Source organism: Schistocerca piceifrons, chromosome X (genome assembly GCF_021461385.2).
Source record: "Schistocerca piceifrons isolate TAMUIC-IGC-003096 chromosome X, iqSchPice1.1, whole genome shotgun sequence".
Lineage (NCBI taxonomy): Eukaryota > Metazoa > Arthropoda > Insecta > Orthoptera > Acrididae > Schistocerca > Schistocerca piceifrons.
Genome location: NC_060149.1, coordinates 513,562,744 through 513,586,540, shown reverse-complemented (window position 1 = coordinate 513,586,540; position 23,797 = coordinate 513,562,744).

Genomic DNA, 23,797 nt, shown 5'->3' with positions numbered 1-23,797 from the left:
CCTCACAGCTTTAATTCCGCCAGTACCTCGTCTCCTACTGCGACGTCCCCTCTCTCCTTTTGTTGTCGCTGTTGATGTTGAGCCGCTGCTACTACAACTCGGTCAGTGGAATGGTTCAAATGGCTCTGAGCACTATGGGACTTAACTGCTGAGGTCATCAGTCTCCTAGAACTTAGAACTACTTAAACCTAACCAACCTAAAGACATCACACACACCCGTGTCCATTGCAGGATTCGAACCTGCGACCGTAGCGGTCGGGCGTTTCCAGACTGTAGCGCCTAGAACCGCTCGGCCAGTCATGTCGGCTCTGTGGAATGGAGACGCGACACGCAGTGATGGTTGTTCCCGTCGGATAACGGGGAACAGCGCCTGAAAATCTCTAAAGAAAATTGTTTCTCGCCTAATGTATGAAAGTCTGTTTGTGAGTCTGCACAGTCTTCTCGGCGATGCGAACTGCTGATTTTAATTGTCTGTTATAGTTTTATGGTGATTTGCTATGTCCGGTTAGTTAGTTATTGCGGTATTGAGTGAATCATTCATCACCAGCGTCGTTTCACACCACTGAAGCGAGGAAAAATTCATTTGCGGTTCAATATCAGTAGTTGTTGTTACGCTGCTAGGCAGAATTGTTCACTAGGGTACGACGCAAATCCAAAGATAATCTATAATGCTATCTTGCTTTCGTGCGTCATGATATTATTTCGGCAAAACACTCCTTTCAATGCTCAATGTTCATCAAGTCACTCTTTCAATTAAAATGTTCACAGTTAATTAATTTTGATCATCAACTATCACACAGTTCAATTAATGATGGAGCCAACACGTGAGATTCCCATTACTGACGAACAATTTTATTGATCCTTCTTGGTAGCTAGTTTATAATCATCACATCACAAGCACACCGATGGATCAGATCAAGTACGATTCTTTTCAATTAAGTGATTGTGACAATTACGACAACTTTTACAATCGGCGTATTTGTATTATCTTCGTGTGGCCGTATTAATGTTTCCTACTCAAGGCTAATCAGGTATTGCAGTCTTCGATACTATGACCATTCTTCGTGTAACTGTTCACTTTGATGAAGGTTGAGTCCAACAATAATATCTCCAATAATTAGAGTTCATTAACTCGTCGTGCACTATCAGAATATCACTTCAGTTCAAGTTCTCAAGTCAGAATAACTAAGAACAAAGCCCGCGCATCTCTATCACACAATATTACTTTTTTTTTTTTTTTGAAAAGAAACAATCTCGTAACGTTCCGTTTGTAGTACTATAACAAACGGTGCTCTCTCTCGACTTGATAGCAAGCAAGCTAGCAAGCGACTAACTTTTCCATCCTCGAGCATTGTAAGCGCATTGAATTTCCTTTTCGCCGCGTTTACAACTCTCTTTCACAATAAATGTTATCTGTGACCGACATATTACTTTGGACTTAACTTTCGTCCTACTGATTTGCAGTTATTACTGATATGTTTGATAGCTAATTAAAAATAACCTTACTTTCCTTCCAGCTTTATATCATGACATACTCAATAATTATTGAAACTGGTGTTCATCAAAACTTTAAGGTGTTACATTATTGTCAAAGTTGTCGTACCTGTCAGGATAACACTGTTCCCTACTTTAAATTACCATGATATTCTTATTTGGGTTTTCGGGTTTCTTGGGGTGTTACACTACCTTACAAACTTCACAGAAGCTCTCCTGCGAACCTTGCAGAACTAGCAGTCCTGGAAGAAAGGAGAGCTTCTGCGAAGTTTGGAAGGTAGGAGACGAGGTACTGGCGGAATTAAAGCTGTGAGGAAGGGCCGTGAGTCGTGCTTGGGTAGCTCAGTTGGATGCCTGCACGGTGGCTCACCGTGTTCGGTCAGAGAGCCGGCTGGCCTCTGTAATAAAAAACTGAGTGGAAGGATCAACCACTGAACTTGAACAGGATGTCTTGCGATGTCCGCAACGACCAAACACAACGATCAATATAAAAAAAAAATAAAAATAAAAAAAAAATTGGTAGAGCACTTGCCCGCAAAAGGCAAAGTTCTCGAGTTCGAGTCTCAGACCCGCACACAGTTTTAATCTGCCAGGGAGTTTCGTATCAGCGCACACTCCGCTGTAGAGTGAAAATTTCATTCTAGAAACAACTCCTTGAAATTCTTTTATATTCTGTAACATTGGAGAAAATCATGCCGCTACCAATTAATATCATTCTGGTGAGAAGTTCCATATCTTATTTACAGATTATTTAACACTATCATGGGCAAAATTTCAGAAACTTAAATAACATTGCTTGGTACGAGGAAACTTTTGCGCATGATATGGTTAGCATCAGAAGTGTTTGTTTCCTTTGTGACAAAAATAATGTTATAGAATTGGATTACTACAAGTTCTAGTTTCATGGTATCAATTTAGATAATCTGGAATCGGAATGCAGCTCCTGTGGAATACAAGGCCTGCGTTTTAAGCGCTGCGTCATCTCCATGTCTAGCTTGTGTCTGTTTATTTCTATATAAGCAAGGGACAAAGAGTTAGATTGTGGGCGTCTCACAGAGGATATCTTGTGGCGCTGTAGGGACAGAATAAAGACATTGATGAGAGCGTTGCTTTTCATTAGACTAATGCTACCAGCCGCAGTGCCAGTGCTAAACAAAAGCGACGACTCTGCTGTCGTCTTCTTCCAACTACCAAGCTACCAGACTCGCACAGAGGGAGCAAGACGATAACATTCGGCTGTTCGGCTGATGTAGGTCAGTGGAACCTCGGAAAATCGATTCACGCAGGGGTATCAGCGACCCCCCAACTATGACTAACCTGTTGCTGCACGCAACAGGCAGAGAGGACCAGTGCCGAGGACGCACTGCTATGTATAATGTTTCCCGCATTGAGCGACCCAGCAAATGCAGGCAGGTAACTACTCTGTCTCTGGCACTGCTGTTTCAGAATCGAACAGATCCTAATTTGACTGATATTATGCCTGACAGAGAAGCATGTGCTGTCCTGACCAGATTATGTCATGTATTGCAACTAGAGTGCTACAAATACACTTGTAGCCAAAATTAAAGCAACAAACCGCGCTGGCCGCTGTGGCTGAGCGGTTCTAGACGCTTCAGTCCGGGACCGCCTTCTGCTACGGTCACAGGTTCGAATCCTGCCTGGAGCATGGACGTGTGTGATGTCCTTAGCTTAGTTAGGTTTAAGTAGTTCTAAGTCTAGGGGACTGATGACCTCAGATGTTAAGCCCCATAGTGCTTAGAGCCATTTGAACCATTTGAACAAACTGCTATTTTCCTCTCCAGCGTCTAATTCCCGATACAATCATACAGACTGCCAACAGATGTCTGTACGATCGAGGTCTGCAAGGAAGATAGCATTCCGATCAACGGACAATCACGCCATCGTTGATGACATTTGGTTTGTGGGACGCTCAAATGGCCCTGAGCACTATGGGACTTAACATCTGAGGTCATCAGTCGCCTACAACTTAGAACTACTTAAACCTAACTAACCTAAGGACATGACACACATCCATACCCGAGGCAGGATTCGAACCTGCGACCGTAGCGGTCGCGCGGTTCCAGACTGAAACGCCTAGAACCGCTCGGCCACCCTGGCCGGCGGGGCGCTCAATTGCGCGGTCATCAGTGCCCGTACAAAGTTCGAATTTTTACACAGTCCAATTTTTACACGGTCCAATCTAGCCACTGCCACGATTGGTAACGAAATGATGAGGGCAACAAACATCCAGCCCCAGACAATCACACCATCACTGATGTCATGGCATCTATCAAACGGGGTAGTGTCATCTTGGGTTGTTGGGTGTTCTGCCGGATATCAGCGTCGTACTTTCACGATATTTCGGTCACGTAGCTCGTGACCTTCATCAGGTGCGACCTGAGACAGCTCCTCGAGTGGACCTGGTCCAGTATTTATGCCTATGGCCTTCCCCCTCCACCAACGGCTGCAGGTGCTTCCTCTGTGGTCCGCGCCCATTCCCTGCGACCTGCTGGAGCGTTGCTGCTCCGTTTTCCGTCTGCTGCATTGGGGTAAACGGTGTACAGAAGGCTTCGGCAGAGTGGCCTTTACTGTCGGAAACCTGCCGTATGTGTAGCTCAGACGCGTCTTCACAGAGGGGAACGTCTAGAGTAGAGTCATCAACATGCCACCTGGACGGTCGAACAATGGGTCTATCAAACGGGGTAGTGACATCTTGGGTTGTTGGGTGTTCTGCCGGATATCAGCGTCGTACTTGCACGATATTTCGGTCACGTAGCTCGTGACCTTCATCAGGTGCGACCTGAGACAGCTGAGACAGATAGGTCCCGATTTGGTCTGGAGAGTGATTCTCGAGGTACTCGCATCTGGAGGGAACGTGGAACACGATTTTGGGACCCAAACATTGTGGTAAGGGACCGATATCTAGGGGAATCCCTAACAGTGTGGCTAGGGATTATGTTGGCCATTCTTCATGAAATTTTACGGAAGGATCAGCAAGGCTTAAGTGCTGTCAGGTACCGTGACGAGATCTTGGAACCTTAAGTGCAGTTGTTGCGAGATGCTGCAGGCCAAGAGTTCGTACTGATGGACGATGATGTTTGAACTCTGATGTTTTCTTGGAAATGGAAGACACTGCACGCATGGCGCTGCCTGCTCACTCTCTTGATTTGAATCCAATAGAGCACGTCTGGTATGCCCCAGGGAGACGGGTTGCATCACGTCAGCATTCACCAACTACTCTCCTAGACTTGCAAGCAGCTCTGCAGGAAGAATGGGCATTATTACCTCAACACGAGATCGATGGAATAATTCACAGCATACCCCATCTTTGTCAAAGTGTAGTGCTGCCAGCTGTGGTTACACCCCATGTTGAGCACATTAGCCAGTTGTCGGGTTGTGTGTGCCTATCTGTTAAGTTGGGACAAACGAAGAACTTTTTTGTGAACCGTCATGCGTGTTGCAGTTGTTTACGTTCTCTATTCTGTAAATTGTTTCTGCTTTAGTATCACCTGTTAATACTGTTTCGAGGCAAAGTAAAAGCAAATTTGCAAGATTAAGTTTGTTGCTTTAATTTTGGACACCAGTGTATATCTTAATCTTAACAGGTGGAGAGAAAATGAAGCTTGGTAATGACCAACAACATTGCGTCACTGTAAACATAACATTACACGAAATAATGCAAAGAAATGACGACTCACGTCAGCACTTGACACGGGGAGTGTGATGAACCGGGAACCTGGTCTACAGAGTTTCAGATGAGTACCAGCGTTTCCGGTTTGGCGAGCGCTACAGCAAAAGGAAGGATCTGCGGTGCTGGACTATGGAGGGGTGCTAATTTCTTACTGATTTACATACCTTCTGTTGACTATTACTGGTAGTCTCTTTTCACTGGGTAAAGCTTTTTTGATTACAGTCCCTCCATGAACCATGGACCTTGCTGTTGGTGGAGAGGCTTGCGTGCCTCAGCGATACAGATAGCCGTACCGTAGGTGCAACCACAACGGTGTGGTATCTGTTGAGAGGCCACACAAACGTGGGGTTCCTGAAGAGGAGCAGCAACCTTTCCAGTAGTTGCAGGGGCAACAGTCAGGATGATTGACTGATCTGGCCTTGTAACACTAGCCAAAACGGCCTTGCTGTGCTGGCACTGCGAACGGCTGAAAGCAAGTAGAAAGCTACAGCCGTAATTTTTCCCGAGGGCATGCAGCTTTACTGTATGGTTAACTTATGATGGCGTCCTCTTGGGTAAAATAATCCGGAGGTGAAATAGACCCCCATTCGGATTTCCGGGCGGTGACTACTCAGGAGGACGTCGTTATCAGGAGAAACAAAACTGGCGTTCTACGGATCGGAGCGTGGAATATCAGATCCCTTAATCAGACAGGTAGGTTAGAAAATTTAAAAATGGAAATGAATAGGCTAAAGTTGGATACAGTGGGAATTAGTGAAGTTCGGTGGCAGGAGGAACACGACTTCTGGTCAGGTGAATACTGGGTTATAAATACAAAAAATAAATAGAGGTAATCCAGGAGTATGTTTAATAATTAATAAAAAATAGGATCGGGGGTATGCTACTACCAACAGCATACTGAACCCATTATTGTAGCCAAGATAGGCACGAAGCCCACGCCTACCACAGTAGTACAAGTTTATATGTCAACTAGCTCCGCAGATGATGAAGCAACTGAAGAAATGTTTGATGAGATAAAAGAAATTATTCAGACAGTGAAAGGAGACAAAAATTTAGTAGTCATGGGGGATTGGAATTCGATAGTAGGAAAAAGAAGAGAAGGAAAAGTAGTAGGTGAATATGGACTGGGGATAAGGAATAACTGAAAGAGGAAGCCACTTCGTAGAATTTTGCACAAAGCATAACTTAATCATAGCAAACACTTCGTTTAAAAACCATAAAAGAAGGTTGCATACGTGGAAGAGGCCTGGAGACACTGGAAGGTTTCAGTTAGATTATATAATGGTAAGATTGAGATTTAGGAACCAGTTTTTAAATTGTAAGACATTTCCAGGAGCAGATGCGGACTCTGACCACAATCTATTGGTTATGAACAGTACATTAAAACTGATGAAGCTGCAAAAAAACAGAAATTTACGGAGATGGGACCTGGATAAACTGAAAGAACTAGAGGTTGTTTCAGAGAGTTTCAGAGAGACCATTAGGGAACGATTGACAAGAAGGAGAAGAACTGGTAGCTTTGAGATATAAAATAGTGAAGGCAGTAGAGGATCAAGTGTGTAAAAAGACGAGGGCTAGTAGAGATCCTTGGGTACAAAAGAGATATTGAATTTAATTGATGAAAGGAGAAAATATGAAAATTAAATAAATGAAGCAGGCAAAAAGGAATACAAAGGTCTGATAAATGAGATCGACAGGAAATGTAAAATGCCTAGGGAGGGATGGCTAGATGACAAATGTAAGGATGTAGAAGCATATATCACTAGAGGTAAGATAGATACTGCCTACAAGAAACTTAAAGAGATCTTTCGAGAAAAGAGAACAACTTGTATGAATATCAAGAGCTCAGATGGAAAAACTCTTGTAACCAAAGAAGGGAAAGCAGAAAGGTGGAAGGAGTATATAGACGGTCTATACGAAGGCGATGTACTTGAGGGCAATGTTATGGAAATGGACGAGGACGTAGATGAAGATGGAATGGGAGATATGATACTGCGTGGAGAATTTGGCAGAGCACTGAAAGACCTAAGTCGAAACAAGGCCCCAGGAGTAAACAATATTCCATTAGAACTACTGATAGACTTGGGAGAGCCAGCCCTGACAAAACTCTACCATCTGGTGAGCAAGATGTATGAGACATGCGAAATACCCTCAGACTTCATGAAGAATATAATAATTCCAATCCCAAAGACAGCAGATGTTGACAGGTGTGAAAATTACCGAACTATCAGATTAATAAGCCACAGCTGCAAAATACTAACACTTTACAGACGAATGGAAAAACTGGCAGAAGCCAACCTCGGGGAAGATCAGTTTGGATTTCGTAGAAATTTTGGAACACATGAGGCAATACTGACCTTACGACTTAGAGAAGGCTTTGGACAATGTTGACTGGAATACATTGTTTCAAATACTGAAGGTGGCAGGGGTCAAATACAAGGAGCGAAAGGCTATTTACAGTGTGTGCAGAAAGCAAATGGCAGTTGTAATAGTCGAGGGGCATGAAAGGGAAGCAGTGGTTGGGAAGGGAGTGAGACAGGAGTGTAGCCCATCCCCGATGTTATTCAATCTCTATATTGAACAAACAGTAAAGGAAACGAAAGAAAAATTTGGAGTAGAAATTAAAATCCATGGAGAAGAAATAATAACTTTGAAGTTTGCCGATGACATTGTAATTCTCTCAGAAACAGTAAATGACCTGGAAGATCAGTTGAACGGAATAGACAATGTCTTGAAAGGATATAAGATGAACATCAACAAAAGCAAAACGAGGATAATGGAATGTAATCGAATGAGATCAGGCGATGCTGAGGGAATTAAATTAGGAAACGTAACAATTAAAAGTAGTAGATTGGTTTTGCTATTTGGGGAGCAAAATAACTAATGATGGGCGAAGTAGAGAGGGTATAAAATGTAGACTGGCAATGGCAAGAAAAGAGTTTCTGAAGAAGAGTAACTTGTTAACACCTAGTATAGATTTAAGTGTCAGAAAGTCTTTTCTGAAAGTATTTGTACGGAGTGTAGCCATGTGTGGAAGTGAAAATGGTTCAAATGGCTCTAAGCACTGTGGGACTTATCATCTAAGGTCATCAGTCCCCAAGACTTATAACTACGTAAACCTAACTAACCTAAGGACATCATACACATCCATGCCCGAGGCAGGATTCGAACCTGCGACCGCAGCGGCAGCGTGGTTCCAGACTGAAGCGCCTAGAACCGCTCGGTCACAGCGGACGGCTGTGGAAGTGAAACATGGACGACAAATAGTTTAGACAACAAGAGAATAGAAGTTTTCGAAATGTGGTGCTACAGAAGAATGTTGAAGATTAGATGGGTAGATCACGTAACTAATGAAGAGGTACTGAATAGAATTGGTGAGAAGAGGAATTTGTGGCACAACTTGACTAGAAGAAGGGATCGGTTGGTAGGACATGTTCTGAGGCATCAAGGGATCACCAATTTAGTATTAGAAGAAAGCGTGTGTGTAAAAATCGTAGAGGGAGACCAAGAGATGGATACAGTAAGCGGATTCAGAGGAATGTAGGTTGTAGTAGTTACTCGAAATTGATGAGGCTTGTAGAGGATAGAGTAGCATGGAGAGCTGCATCAAACCAGTCTTCGGACAGAAGACCACAACAACAAAAACGTGTTCTATGTTCGAAGTTGGGTCCACCAGCGGGAGGGCTGGGTCCTAGGAGCCGTCAGCGTCACACGCACATAGAGAAACATACAGAAAACTGAGCAAACGCACTGCAAATGTTGAATATGTCGGTGGAGGTGACTGGATGCAATCGAGTACAGTGCTATACTACGCCTCACGATCAGAAAAATAGTGAATTTGCGCTAGGTGTTGACAGCTGTACTACATTCACAAGCGGTTTTAGAACATGGAACCAGACTTTATGTCATGATCGCATGGGTGGAAGTGACATAAAAAATCGATAGAATTGCGAAAAATCTTGGAAAATACGTATAAATTGAGGGACAATGCGCTGAAATGCGGGGAAATTGAGGAAGTAATTGCGTGTCTTTTGGTTGGCGCAGAACAACTCTTGTACATGGGAACAAGTATGAGGTATCCGAGAAAACGTCGACATGGAAGCGAAGGGAACCAGGGAAACAATTACTTTTTTTCCGTGGATGCAACATTCTACTGTATGTCTATAGAGGTAACAGTGATACACGCGAGATGACTACTGTATTTGACGTATTTCAGGAAAACAGAGAAGCATCTGCCTCTAAACTTACATGCACCTGCGTTAAAGGATAACAGGGAGTGGACGGGATGATCGATTGAGATGGAGCTGTAACGAGGTACGATATATGGCAAACTGATGATGCATTCTAGAGAGGGACAGAGATGTTGTTGCAGGTCATTTGACCATTTTTTCCGCTGTTCTGTCAGGATGCATCAGTCGCTTTACGTAGTGACTCGTATACAACCTCGTGTTCTGTATTTGACTCAGAGCACTATCTACTTAACACCAAACGTCTCGGTCATCACAGGACTTCCATCTCATGTGTGATGAAACGTGACCATCCTGTTTCGACACATTCCTCTAAACGAACGAAGATTTATGCCATGTACTCCATTCCCTTGCCGCATCTTGGGTATAAAATCGAGACTTCAGTTTTATAACTAAGATGATTCTCAGTTAGCGATAGGTGTTTGTGAAAAATGCAATCCACATATATACATCTGCTTGACATATGTCCTGTTTGCAGAGTTAGTGGCGACATGACGTGTAATTTTACATGTCGGATGCCGCTGATATGCATTTATCTGTTTCCTTGTAAGGGGTATTGTCCGTTACTAACGATCATTTTATATAGGACTGATGCGAGCATAGTACAATTTCTGAACCGTGATCGGATGTGAACAGTGGATGCCATACATGTCTGGAAAGCTACATTGTGCATCTATCACACAGAATCGATATCTTAAGGAAGTAGTTTTTTTCATTTTACCGTTGATTACCATAGTTTATCGTAGAGAAACCCGCAGGAAGGATGTATGTCATGTGCTGGAAATATTTCTTACATTGGAATATTAACAGCGCTGCTGCCACATGACTGATAGGTTTCAAACTGAAGCGATCTAACATTATAGCCTGTTTTAAGAGCAGAACCGTCTAGCCTTAGGAGTGCATGTGTCTATGTTCTCTATTACCAATACCCTCCTGGTACTGATCCCAGACACTAGAACAATACTTTACTATTGATAACGTAGTTGATTTAAATAAAATGCTTCGAACTCCATCCGTCTGGAGCTCCATCATTCATAAAAACCACCCGATTCTTGTTCTTCTTGACCGTCTGCTATTACATCACAACACTTCCAAATCTGTTACTATACACCGATAAGGGGTGCTAACCTTCTCGACACGGGCGCGTCTGGAGAAATCTGGTGCACTTGGATGGGCGAGGACTCGGCAAGGTCCAATCATTCACGAGACACAGAATGTAGCGGTCTACTTCTGGTAAGCTGCAGATTAAATAAGTAACGGTGCTGCAGAGCGGGTTGGTCAAAGACTGTGCGAGAGGGTCTTTCAGACGCTAATTTTATTCTAAGACTGTGAGAATTCCCAGTGACACCCATCCGCATAGATATAGATCGTAAATGATGCACTATGCTTGAGGTGCTAGAAATACGTAGAGCACTATCTGGTATACTTTGATGATGTATATGTTCGAGAATTAACAATGAATGGACGTACTTCACAGTCATCTATCTACATTTTCAATAGCCGGCCGGGGTGGCCGAGCGGTTCTAGGCGCTACAGTCTGGAACCGCGCGACCGCTACGGTCGCAGGTTCGAATCCTGCCTCGGGCATGGATGTGTGTTATGTCCTTAGGTTAGTTAGGTTTAAGTAGCTCTAAATTCTAGGGGACTGATGACCTTAGCAGTTGAGTCCCATAGCTCGAAGTCGTGGCGGAAAAAAAAAATGGCAGTGTTCAAAGCACGTTACAGCAAAAAAACAATGTTTCAAACAACGACACAGTGTCACAGTGAGCTTCTCCTGCAACTTATTGTATAGTTTGTGGAATATGGTCATCCTCCTACAGTACAGGCGACGCAACTTTGCACTGGTCTGTGCAGTGAACCAATACCTATATATTTAATAGGATCATCACATGTGCTCGATGCTGGTATGCAGACGGTGTTTCTTTCCATATATGGGAGAAAAGAGATGCACTAAAAATCTTGTGCAGTTCTCTATCAGGTGAAGTTAGTGTAGCTTTTACAGTCCGTGATTTTTCTCTGTTGGATAGTACAGAATAACGATGATAGCATGTTGGGGTGATAGACATGAATGGGATCTGAGGGACACGGATCTGCTTTGGACTGCAGTGTCTGTATGAGGTTTGGGGACGCACCACAATGCAGTAGTAAAATCCTCGTCCTTCTCCCAGTTCCCATACTTTCTTTTGACCTACCTCGTGTTGCAGGAGTAGGCTTCGTCTGGCGCTGACCTTACACAACGTACACTGTTGGCGGAGCTGCGACAACGTGTTCCTGTTTCCAATGGTAAAAACTCGGTCCTGTCACACTTACTTGGGTCACTCTGTTTCTACACAGGTTGCAGAAGGTGGTTGATATTGCTCTCTCCGACTTCTACTTAGTTCAGACTTAAATTGGAATGGTCACATACACAAAGCTGCAGAAATGACAGCTGCTGCAAGAGGCATAGGGACTATGTAAAATTTTACTGTAGCAGATAGGTTCGTAAAAGGTGACTCGTTTTGAGATATTAGAGTGCCAGAAATACGATTCATTAGTGGCTGTAATCATCAAAGGACTGCTCCATCGGGTACAATGCAGGTATGTGGTTGAATGGAAAGACTTGATTCCAAATCATAGACATCATTTGTACCGGAAAGCGTACCACTAGAGATCTGAAAATTTCTGTGGTTATTTCACGCATTGTTGCCTGTCTGTCAGCACTGGCAACTCTACGCAAACGCCGTTGCTCTCCGTCGTTAAGCGAGGGCCGTCGGCCCCTGCGTTGTCCGTGGTGAGACGTTACGTCTGAAATTTGATATTCTCGGCACTCTCTTGACACTGTGGATCTCGGAAAAAACCCTAAGGATTTCCGAAATGGGATGTCCCACGCTTCTTGCTCCAACAACAATTCTGCGTTCAGTCTGTTAATTACCGTCGTGCGGCCATAATCACGTCGGATACCTTTTCATATGAATCACCAGAGTGCAAATGACAGCTCCGCCAGTACACTGCCCTTTTATACTTTACGTACGCGATACTACCGCCATCTGTATATTTGCATGTCGCTATCCCATGACTTTTGTCACATCAGTGTGTTACACCTATGCTGATGAGATTTCGTGAGATGGTTTGCATGTGCTATTTTTCTGGGAAATATGTGGAGCTGTGTAAGGCAGAAAGAAAAGTCAAAAATTGTACATACAATTTTTTTGTATAGTGCGTTAATTTCAGAAAAATGCACGAAAGGGTGGAAGGTTAATCTGTTAAACGTTTAGTGAGAAATTGGTTTTCTTAGTACATAACCATTACTGTCTGTCTCTTCCACGACAGACTCTGACTTTCTTCACCGGACGTCATCAGAGGACATAGTAATTAAGGAAATCACCATTCACAGCGTCATTCTGAGCCACACAAAGACTGTTCAAATGTTCAAACGTGTGTGAAATCTTATGGGACTTAACTGCTAATGTCATCAGTCCCTACGCTTACACACTGTAAGGTGTCAGGCAAATCCAACACCTTCCATGAAAGTCGTGACCTTAAATTAACCAAAGTAATACGAGTAACGAGTGAGCAAATGGAATACCACAGACTAACACAAGAATGCCTAAATGCATGTCATACCTTCCCAGGGACGGACACCCACGTCGTCAGCTTTTTCGCGTCTCTGTTACGTTGCAAACGTTAAAAACATTCCCCCCCCACGAAAAGTATAACGTTTCTCATTGGATAGACAGAATTTTTGTAGGCAGAGCTTAAGGTTAACATTGAGACCCTGATTGGTCAGATGAAAACACAGCCAGATAGTTTTTTTTTAAACCAACTTCGGTAAATTGTAGTAAGGAGAAGTTAGAAAAAGAGTTGCTTGGGAGACAGCGAGCTGTACGGAGCTGCGCCGGCCGCCGCCCGCTGACGAACACCGACAAGGTAATGAACGCAGCCGATGCCGCATTTTTGAGCGCATAAGGCTTCACTCAGAATTGCAGAAGTCTCATCTGTTACATCCCCTTTTTATGTAATACTAGTGTCGATCGTCAATTGAAGCTCATGGTATTCACATTTGCTACGTAAGTTAAAATCTGAAACGCGATGATTTTTCTGTTATATAATTATTGAGAAGCCACATTAGCCACTGTAATTTACAATAAGTTAGATAAGTAATTAAAGATAATTGAGGGTCACTGTAAACCATTTTGATAGTTTTCTCTTTTGTGAAACTTAATTTAAACCTAGATTATAGATGTGATACGGCATAGGTCATTCTTCGATCCATTGTAGAACTTGGAAACCCATTCAGGGAACATTCGTTCACATTTTTGTTGAACACAGTTGGTTTTTATCATCCTGTATTAAAACATTTCCTTTTATCAATGGTGCAATTTATAAACAATGTTTTGTGAGTAGAATAAAATTTCCAATGGTAAACTTAACTGCTGTTTCGACTTTATTTTACCAGATAACTAAAAATAGGAAAGCCTTGAACCCCTCCCACTAAATTTAGTTAGTATTAAGATTCTTTTACAGGGAATGCAGTGGAGCTGACGCTGAAATCATTAAGTATTTGGTTATATCATCACTAGTCTCACTGAACTCTTCTGAATTCTACATGTCATGTGTGATCTGGCGTCTCCTTACCAGCAACAGGTGCCAGGTTCAAACTAGTCAATTCCCTAAAAAACACGCTCAGAGCGTCGTTGTGCGAAAGTGGTAGGGAGACACGACTTAGAACAACAGACACCACACAGAATGTTAGAGAATGGCGACCCTACCAGGATGGTAAAATACCATGATTGAAGGTCGACCACATGCCTAACTAGGTCAGAAAAATATCCCGTTAAAAATTTTCGTAATAAAAAAATTTTTTTTGAAATGCATAAATAGTTGAAAATAGTAGCTGCAGCGATAGATAGTAAGAAAGTATTCAATAGAAAGTGAGACATTTTAGCAGAGACAATAGCATAATTAAGTTATGAATTTTAAAAATTGTTAGAATTAAGTTTTCTCTCCAATGCAAGCGCACGGGTGGCGGATACATCGTTGGCAAGTTGGTTCTGACCCAACAAGTAAGTGAATTGGTTGTCAAGTCGTGTGTGCAAAAAGTTTACGAAACGCGTGAGATCGTATGAGCGCATGTTGACTCGAAGTAGGGCGCGTGAATTGCTTTTAAAACAGAAAATAAGGGATTCGGAAAGATTAGCAATGGCAGATCGAGACCTTGACCGAATTGAGGTAGAGACCCAGCATGAAAAGTGGACAGAGAATAGAGGACAGTACACCAGACGATGCAGTATCGCGAGAAGTAGGACATATAACGCACCATAACGAGGATAATGTACGTCAAGGCATAGAAAACGTAAGTCAGCATATGACAGAGGAGCAGGAAAGTAGAGAGACAGTCGATGAGGATTCCAACTTGCGTCTTGAATACGTAGAACCCATACTACAAGTAATCAGAGCTCCCTCACCACAGAGTACAAGGAATGCGAGCAGAAACGTGTCACAGCACAGTTCAATGCAATTGGTTGTGAACCAATACTTGGGCGAAAACACAGAGCGTAGGACGTCGGAAGAAAACGCAATAGGACCCACCAATCTGGCAGAATTATTACAACAAATTACGGAAACCATGACAAGGCAAAATAAAGACATAGAGAACCAAATTCAAATTCAGAATGCAGAAACCACGAGACAAATGCGTGAGATTAAAGAATAAAACAAAAAAATTCAGTTACACCTAAGTCATATTGAAGACGAGGCAAAAGAATCTCGAGAAGTGATAGGAAACTTAGTAACAGGTCACAATCAATTGAGAACAGACATTGACAAGGTAACAAGTGGACGTACATGACATTCAGGACGAGATCAAAACATTACGTAACAACACCCAGGGAGAAGTAAGAAACTAGAGAAACAGATAAACGAAATTACTAGACAAGCAGCAGGTACAGCGCGTGAAATTGTTGAAAACAGTGTGTTACACAAACGTATCACAAAAGCAGCGCTGAAAAGATATGATAACCGCATAGTCAAAATAGAAGCGCAAACGAAGCGACAATTTCAGAAATTGCCAACAAAGTTGTTGCAAACCATTGAAGAGCGTAGTGAACAGGATCGAACAAGCACAGAGTCTGCAACCACATCCGTATTTGTAACAGCACCGGAAAAACAAGCAATTAACGAAGATATTACGCATTTGCGATTCCAATCGCAGGCGGAAAGTAACATACGTGAAATCAAACAGCCTGCACAGCAACAAACACGTTTCGAAATTCTTGATGAACAAACGTCATCACAAACACATGCGGAACCACAGATGTATGTTTCAAGACAGATTGGATCGTGCAATGAAGCAGCAAGGTTAGCCAGATAAGATACCGAACCAATACCTGACAATGGAAAGACAGGTCGCGAAGAGTACAGTGCAATGCATTCAGCTACACGTTCACAACCGATGGAAGAAAATTATTGCGCACCACTCCAACGATACTACACAAGGGTAGGCGAAAGTTACAGTGGACAATATCCAATGGATCTACCAGAACCGGAAAGAACGACGGGAGAAATGATTAGAAACAAAAGTGGCGAAGAATCGCGAATTTCATATGGAACTATGACGAAGTACGACAGCGATCATTTCCTCACAGTCAGAAAATTTCAACACTTTTTAGAAGGAAACTCATTACATCCACGAACTTTTATTGATCAATTCCGAGTAGGATTACCAGAACACTGGAGGCTAGCACACAAATTAGACTTTATATGTGCACACATGTCAGGAACAGTCACAGAAACCATGCAAAATGTTGCAGCTACATGCCGATCGTACGAAGATTTCAGAGAGAAGTTTCTCTCACGATATTGGTCCAGCGAAGCACAGAACAGAGTGAAGTACGAATTATTACAGAACCCATATTTTGAAAATTCAGGAGAGAAGAGTCCCGTGAAATTTTTCGAATTAATGGCAAAGAAAAATCAATGCTTAGATGTACCATACAGTGACGGAGAGTTGATTAAATTACGCGCTATGAAGTTACCATTGAAATACCAGCAATCATTAGTAGGTCGCGGAGGCAATTACGTCAAAGCATTTAAAGGTTTTCTAAGGGAACTAGAGTTCATATTTTCGGAAGATGACGCAAGAAAAAGACGAAGCGCACGTGAAAACGAAAGCAAAAAGCAGTGGAATCCACAAGACACAGTACGAAGAAACAATAATTACGAACCACGTGATAACTTCGCACCAAGAAACGACAATAGATTTCAACAAAGAACCGGTTATGGATTTAGAAGAGAATATGGCAATAACTATAATTCACCCAGGAACGGCAACAACTATTACAGAGGGAATAACGACAACCGGAACGGGTACTGTAGAACCAATAGAACGACAAATTATCAACAAAGAAACCACTATCAACGAGCTGAACAAGAAAAGAGAATACAGATAGAAGAGGTGGAGGTAACACCACCAAACTCCGATAAACGTTCGAATTGACAGCTAAGCGCCCATGCCAAAGAGAATGACGCACCGACCCAGGACAATTGCAGCACCTTGAACAGAGAAGTAAATACCTTATCACGAGAAGAGAAGAAGAAAGAAACAAAACCGCAGGGACCAGATGAAAACGAAGACAGGAAAATAACAATATCGTGTTGTGACGAAATTAATTGGGAGAATACTGACGAGGAAGATGAATTACCAGAGGCATGCACAACGAATGTAGGAGGAAAGGACGAAGTAATTAGTATTGCAGAGCTATTTGAAATGGAAACCAGGGAAAGCGAATTCAGTGAGGATAATTCGCAGTCGACAGAAGTAGAAAATAAGTTACTAGTGGGCACACAACCCAACGTATATAATGAAGGAAGTTATGAAGAGAAAATTAGAGCATTTAGATGCGATTATGTGGAAGTAGCGACGAAGAAGGAGAAGAGAGACGAGGATGAGGAAAAAGTAGAGGATGTTGAAGAAAGCGTAAATGAAGGACGAAATAGAAAAGAGGAAATAAAAAAGAGAGAAGTAGCAGTCGAAGCTTATCCTACAGAAAGTTTGAATTCACAAGGGAAATTCCTGAAAAGACTCATGTATGATTCAGTGGAGGATTCGTTGATGCAACAAGAAGAAGAACAGAACCAACCCTTTCAAATTCAACCAATTGTGAAGGGTATGGTAAAGCATATCCCAGTCAATATTGTAATTGATAGCGGAAGTGAACTGCCTGCGATTTCAGAAAATTTATTCATGCAGTGTAATGCCAATGAGGAATTGCCAGTTCGGAAAACATGTAAGATTAAAGTAAGAGCTCCTATTAGAAACAATGCTGCGGAAGTTACGAGACAAACAAGGTTAACTCTTTCGTGTCAAGGTCAAAAGATCGAAGCCAACGTCGTGATTATACCTAAACTAACTGTAGATTTGATTATAGGTGCAGATTTTTTAAATGAGAGACGAGCGATAATAGATATGGGGAAAGGTAGTGTAACATTCGGGAATGTCAAACTTCTCTTTGAGCAAAAAGCTAAAATTAGAAGAAATACCAGTTATAAACAAACAATTAAGAATGATGTGAGGTAGAGAGGATGAAGACTTAAAATGGTATGCACAAAAGGGGGAATCGCCTCAACTCATGTTAGAAGTCCATAAAGAAATCTACGACAAATTGCAAGAAGTTCAAGGTATTTTGGAACACAGTAAAAGAGAATGAGAGGGTATTTTACGAGATAAAGCAGAGGTTTTTTTTACCTAAGACTGGCAGTATTAAACACTTTCAGTACAAGTTTGAAGTAAAACAAGCAAAACCTTAGGACTTCACCATGTGAGCCATATTAAAAAGTTTGAAGATTATTTTTATTACCGGTAAATAATCAGCACAATATTTCAAGATTATGTTGCAGATAAGATCGTCAGGAGAAAAAAGAATGAAGAGAGAGGAAAGTGGGAAAAAGAAAGTAGTTTCAGTAAAAACAAAAACAAAAATGACACCAATAGTACCATAGATTAAGGTGAAGGGATAAAGCGTAGATAGTCTAACAGCATGAAATACTAAAATGCTATACACCGACACTACACAAAAATTAAAAACGAATTTGAGGATTCTTGTAGAAGTTAAGACTCAAAATATCTTAGAATTGTAACATGGAAAGGGCGCCGAAATTTGTAAAGCTTTTTAAGAAGGCGTAAAACAATGTAGGTACTAGACATATGTTAGATGATTATAAGTAAAACTTTTTGTAAGTACCATTTTAAAAACTCCAGCAAAGACCATATGCAATGACCCAAAAGTTGCAACGTGAGAAGTATCAAGAAAGAAAAGGACGTAATTAGCATGACACAATTCCTACAAGGCAGAAGCGTCGAGAGAAGGGAAAGGACAGCGAGACCAACAGAGGGCCCTTCTTGTAGCGGAAGTGGGCAGTAAATCTGTGAACCACAGGGCGGCGGAACCCTGCTGGGACAGAACAGGGAACCACAGAGTGAGGGTCTTGGAACACCCCAACTCAGTGGAGCGAGCAAAAAACCGCCCGACGAGAAGACGCCTTGGGCAAGCCACCACTGTCAAAAAATATGTGTAAAAGTCACATTACTGCTATTAAACAGCATGCTGATGCACGAAACGGAAGAAAACTTCCACAAAGTAAAAATGCCATGCCCAAACAATTTATCAAACTGTTACTAAGAGGAGAACTTCAAAGCGACTAGTTATCAATAAATATTTCCATATCCTGCCCAGAGAAGAACCAAGAAGCAAGTAAGAAGCAGAGAAAAAGCAGGAAGAACAGAAGTTGAAGATTCACAAGATTGAGACCAAGAAAGAAGATGGGTGAAGAATAGACGACATCGGCCGCTTTCAGCGACACATAACAATGACTTTCACACATACAAAGCTAGTAAATCACGAGATTCTGCACTCACAGCTCCATTCCATTATGGGACCTCAACAACAGCAACACACTGTTACAAAGCCAACAAGGAATGACGAACGAAGCTGTACATCAGATACTTGCCCACATACATCTCGCTCAAGTCCATCACCTTCGTGCAAAAACATTCGCCAACCTCATGCTTAAACATTCATAGGATTGTGTGAATGTGTGAAATCAAATTATGTGATGTAAGAATTGTGCAAAAGAAATGTGTGAAAAACTAAATAAGTTAAGCACACCAGACAGCTAATAAACTACAAAATAACAGTCATTGTCTATGGACTTAAGTAAAAAATAGACTATCGATAAAAATAAGTCATTAGTTCTGAAATGGACAGTATATAAAGAACAAAAGTAAGGCATAATAAACACTAAAACTACATGCCACTTATTTTCTCCTCATAAAAATAAAAGAATAACTATATTTTACTTATTTTCTCCTTATAAAAACAAAGAATAAAAAATTATCTTGTTGGATGTTTTCCTTTTTTTTTAACATTTGTACCATTTGTTAGGATAATATCTCAATACTTGTGTATGTATATTTCTTTGTCAAAGCAATTCCTGGAAATAATTCTTATTTGTTAGTGTAACAATGTTGAAATGAGTGTCTAGAAACAAAAACATTTTACTTGTACATGATATTTAGAAAATGTGTTAGGAATAGATTTTACTTAATTACCACATTTATAAAAAAATATTTCTAAGAAAATAGATATGAAAGACTCCTCACTTTCGATAACAAACTTCTTAAAAAACAAACTTCACACTTAAATAAAGAAAGAAAATAATTAAAATAAATAATAATAATAATAATATAAAAATATTCTTCTCTTGTCAATATAAGCATATTTTTGAGAATAATGTGGAAGAATATAAAAATATAAATTAGTAATACAAACTAGCATAGAACCAGAATAACATGGCTGAACAGTAGGCAACAAAATTTAGATAAAGGAATAATTTTTGACTGGCTTAGACAACGATTATATCATTCAGAATGGCTAAGCCATGGCCAAGTCATGTCTCCGCAATATCCTTTCTTTCAGGAGTGCTAGTTCTGCAAGGTTCGCAGGAGAGCTTCTGTTAAGTTCGGAAGATAGGAGACGAGGTACTGGTAGAAGTAAAGCTGTGAGGACGGGACATGAGTCGTGCTTGGGTAGTTCGGTAGAGCACTTGCTCGAGAAAGGCAAAGGTCCTGAGTTCAAGTCTCGGTCTGGCACACAGTTTTAATCTGCCAGGAAGTTTCGATTCAATCATTGCCTAACTTCAGTGCAAAAATTAAGTTCGAAGGGTGGTGATATGTAAGAAGTCAGGCAAATCCAACACCTTCCATGAAAACCCTAACATGATAAGCAAATCCAGTAGTAAGTCACATAGCTCTGAATAAATCGTGACATTAAATTAACCAAAGTAATACAAGTAACAAGTGAGCAAATGGAATACCACAGACTAACACAATAAGGCCCAAATGCATGTCATACCTTCCTACCGTGATACAGACGCAGTTCCGAGGGGAGAAACGAGAACAGAAGCCGAGAGCAGAACCATGTTAAGCTAGAAGGCCCTACGATAAGGGACGGACACCCACGTCTCCAACGAACAGACAGGAGCAGCCCCCAGCCCATGTTAAAAGCTAGAGCCCTCCAGAAGAACAGTATAGATCTTACGATAACACTAAAAGGGCCACACCAGCTGCAAGTTTTAGCGTGAGACTTTTTCGCGTCTCTGTTACGTTGCAAACGTTAAAAACATTGCCCCACCACGAGAAGTATAACGTTTCTCATTGGATAGACAGAATTTTTGTAGGCGGAGCTTAAGGTTAACATTGAGACCCTGATTGGTCAGATGAAAACACAGCCAGATAGTTTTTTTTTAAACCAACTTCGGTAAATTGTAGTAAGGAGAAGTTAGAAAAAGAGTTGCTTGGGAGACGGCGAGCTGTACGGAGCTGCGCCGGCCGCCGCCCCCTGACGAACACCGACTAGGTAATGAACGCACACGATGCCGCATTTTTGAGCGCATAAGGCTTCACTCAGAATTGCAGAAGTCTCATCTGTTACATCCCCTTTTTATGTAATACTAGTGTCGATCGTCAATTGAAGCTCATGGTATTCACATTTGCTACGTAAGTTAAAATCTGAAACGCGATGATTTTTCTGTTATATAATTATTGAGAAGCCACATTAGCCACTGTAATTTACGATAAGTTAGATAAGTAATTAAAGATAATTGAGGGTCACTGTAAACCATTTTGATAGTTTTCTCTTTTGTGAAACTTAATTTAAACCTAGATTATAGATGTGATACGACATAGGTCATTCTTCAATCCATTGTAGAACTTGGAAACCCATTCAGGGAATATTCGTTCACATTTTTGTTGAACGCAGTTGGTTTTTATCATCCTGTATTAAAACATTTCCTTTTATCAATAGTGAAATTTATAAACAATGTTTTGTGAGTAGAATAAAATTTCCAATGGTAAACTTAACTGCTGTTTCGACGTTATTTTACCAGATAACATGAAGTACGATTTTGTTCAACTGCTGTGGGTGCTCTCTGGAAATATGCTGCCTCAGAGTCTTTCAATAATTGTATTTGTTTCCACATGTTAAATGTTTTCATTAAACTGCTAAGAAGTAAGTGTGGAACAGGAGTGGAACAGGAAAGGAAATGACAAGTATTGGTGCAGGGTACCCTCTGCCGTGGATCCTATGGTGGCTTGTGGAGTACCTATGTAGATTTTACCAGGAAAAACTCCGGAAATTTCAGGAATGTTATAAAATCCCAAGGAGTTCTCCATTTTAATGTAGCATTGAAATTGAATTTTATAAATTGCAAATTTCAAATTACCTAATATCTGAAAGGGTGTTACTTATATGAATAGTATCCCATATAAATTAGTGATGTTTAAAACCTAGTTAAACTACTGCTTGTGGCTGGTATATAGTGCAGTTGAGAGATAGGAAAAGACATTATTGTAGCATTCTGCCACTGCCTCCCCTACCCCATCTTCTCCTCTTACCATTACTTTGTCAGCAGTGTATTGATGCAATCATCCTCCTTGCACCTGAAATTCTCAGGAAATTTTTTTCCAAGTTGGTGTAACCACCCAGGAAATAGCTTTGCACTATTAAATTATTAACATTGCTGTTGCTCGTTATTTTCTTTCCACTGAAGAGGTGATACTGTTAAACTGAAGTACATTTACAGGAGTTGCACTATTCCTCAATGCAATTTTAAATACAGCATGTGGAATAATATTCTCCTTCAGATTTATTGAGACTGTTGTGACAGTCCATAAGAAATCATCTATGTGTTTTTTCTCTGCAGTAGTCCACATCTGTGAGGTTCTCCTCACTGTATATGTATATGTATGGAACAAAAAGTATGTATCTACTCTGAGCCCTGTGAGAGCTGATAGCTTGTAGCATATGTGTTTCAGTGCATATGAATGAATATTAATGTAGTAACTAACATCTCATATTTTAATCAATGGTATTTGCAGATCCTATTCCCAATTTACTAAATTTATGGTGTTCAGGAATTTGATTTGATTTACATAATGCCCATGTGATGTCATATCCCTATCCTAATTTACTACATTTTGACACCCAATGTAGGGCATACTTCAATGTACTCAGTAGATTCTTGTTTTTTACTTTTTGAGTTTACCTGATACATTGTTGTTTTGTGTGACCTTTACTAAGCTAAGCAAATACTGTTTTTCAGTATTTTAGCCATGATTGTTGTAATATGTTGTAGCCATGCTATTATCTGTGTTTGGCCCCCTGAAACAATAATCATACCAAATTGTCTTATTTTTTCAAAGCTTTTGAGAAAGATTTAAATTTTGGATGCAGTGGGAAAAATGTTTTTGTATTCTTGAAGTCTTCAGAGTTTAATATTTCATTTAGTAAGCACTGAAAGCCAGTTGACTGACTATTTTGAACAACACATATCTGACAGTAGGTCACTTACAACTTATTCCCACATTTGTTTTATTCAGATGTCTGTGATAATTATAAGAATTTTACTGAGTCAATAAAAGTATAGCCTTGTAGAATTTGTTTCTTATTGATTACCTTGCCAATTTTACACAATTAAAATTACTCATTGGAAATATAAAGGGGTACCACTGAAAGCTCATGACTTGATAAGTAATTTTTAATGAAATGGTCATCCTAGCAATGTTACACAGTTATATACACCTTGCAAATGGTGCTGTATTGCTTCTCAGTAAAAGTACACACTACATGGTCCCAGCTCTCACCCATCACAAAAATCCGACTGTTTTATTAAGTGCTGCCTATATCCTTCTCAGTACCCGTGGCTGCCTGAGTTGTGAACTAGTGTTGACAACTGTCAGTGCCATCTCAGTTCTTAATGTGTAATTCTACACTGAACACCCAAGATGATTTCATCACAAGTATTCTTTCTGGTTAGTCAAAAATGCACTGCA